Genomic DNA, 2,250 nt, shown 5'->3' with positions numbered 1-2,250 from the left:
TGGAACAAGTGGCCCAAAGACCATTAACAGTTGATGCAGCATCTTAAAGCATAAATCTTTTCCTACATATTTAGATAACAATTACCTCATTTTACTACAATGCCTTCTTTATATATAGTTTTTTTTTACCTTAGAGAATATGTCAGTAAGTACATTAAGTATAGTAATATAAAAAGTACAGTCTTCTCACTCTTGATCGAGCCCACTTAACTGGTCTCCTAAAAAAGACAAATATCTTATTTACCTGAGGAAAATTACTTGTCTTATGTTTGGGAAGAATACTCATTATTCAAATGGCAAATCTTCCTGTTATTATGAAAGGCAAAGATAAAGGTACTTTATTTAGGTGGAAGTGATGTATATAAAAGGCTATGATAATATTCCTTAAATTTCACTCTTCTTAAAATTACTGGACTTAGGCAAATATTTTATTTATTTATTTATTCATTCATTCATTCATGAGAGACACAGAGAGAGGGAGAGAGAGGCAGAGACACAGGCAGAGGCAGAAGCAGGCTCCATGCAGGGATCCCAAAGTGGGACTCGAACCCGGGTCTCCAGGATCACACCCCGGGTTGAAGGCAGGCGCCAAACCGCTGAGCCACCCAGGGATCCCAGGCAAATATTTTAAACTCTGTAAATTGGATGCAAGATTTCTCTTCACTTCAGTTACATACAGATAGCATGCTTTGTCTAATGAAGACACAACACAGTCTTCCAAGGCACAATTCACTTCCTGGGCATAACTACCTTCCTACTCTTTCTCTGGTCATCTCTGAATATGCCTTTGAGTAAAATCTAGTCAATGAAGTCCTAGCTGGCCTCTTGGGTTAGGAGGGGGCACCTGCAATTTGCTCTAATTCCTTGCAGCTGGAAGCAATTCTTACCTTCCATTGATCAATGATCCTATAATCAGTGTCACTGTCATGGTAGACATACTTATTCGGGACCTCAGCATGGGTGAAAAGTGCAGGAATGGTTGACATTCTGCTCTTTATTTTTTGTCCAGGGCACACATTAATAATCAACCACAGTGGTCTTTTCCAATGAGTCAGGGCTTGGCTTCAAATCCTTTCTAAAACAGAACTCTAGATAGACTCCACTAGTCAATAAAATTTTTCATGAAAGATAAAGGGTATTTTGTTTTTGGTTTTGTTTGTGTGTTTTTAATATATATATTGACTTTAGGATAAAAAAGCTGGGTTGTAGTCCCAGTTTGCTACTTAGACAATCACTTAGCTTTATTTACTTAGCTTCTTTAAAATTGGTTTCTCATCTACCAATTGGGGTTTATAATGACTTTTCTGATTATACATGTGGTTAAATGTGATAAAACTTATCTGTTTCTTTTTTTTTCTTTTTTTTTTTAGAGAGAGAGAGAGAGTGTGTGTGCGTGAGCGAAGACGGGGGACAATATAGGGAGAGGAGCAGAGAGAGAACTTTAAGCAGGCTCCATAACTCCAGGGAACCCAACTTGGGACTTGATTTCATGACCCTGAGATCACGACATGAACTAAAATCAAGAGTCAAATGCTTAACTGACTGAACCATTTATAGCACTTTTTAAGCTGTAATGTGCTATTCAGATATAAACTATCTATTCATTTTCTGCTAGTGTGGGAGTGCCTAACATAACATTTGCCTTGCAGGAATATCTTTCGCCTTCTCCTCAGCCTTAACTAAGAATGACTAGAAGCTCTCTGCTAACTTCTGGTCTCTTTCTTCCTTCCTACAAAGAGAGACTTGGAGAATTTTTCCCAAAAGTTTTATGAGTTTCAAAAATTAATAACATTCCAAGTCTCCTGTCAATTGCTCTTGTTGCCAGTACTCCTACATAATTACTTATCCACGTGAAAATAAGGATTCCAACATCTCTTGACATTTCAGCCCTTTCTGTCTACAATAGATCAGCATCTTGTTTTAGGTGTTTGGTATCTTGTGTGTTTGGGGAGTACTGACTAGAAGTACATATGTGATTCCAAAAAGGCCCATAACAGTGAAAAGTAAGATACATAGTGGCATTTGAAGGAATAGTTTAAGGCCTAAATGAGATCTTAAACTATTCAAGTTCTTCTACCTTAAAGGAGTTTCAACAAACAGGTTAGTTAGGAACAGGAAGTTAGTTCTCTTTATAGTATCAGATCTCTAGTAATTATTAATCTTATACCCCAATAACATTTATTTTCTACCTTAACTCAATGGTAGTAATGCAAATAATCACTAGTTTGTCAATATATGATTTAATTTCAT

This window comes from Canis lupus, chromosome 21 (assembly GCF_011100685.1).
Source record: "Canis lupus familiaris isolate Mischka breed German Shepherd chromosome 21, alternate assembly UU_Cfam_GSD_1.0, whole genome shotgun sequence".
NCBI classification, from domain to species: Eukaryota; Metazoa; Chordata; class Mammalia; order Carnivora; family Canidae; genus Canis; species Canis lupus.
The sequence above is the reverse complement of the archived record's forward strand: the minus strand, read 5'-3'. Positions refer to the sequence as shown.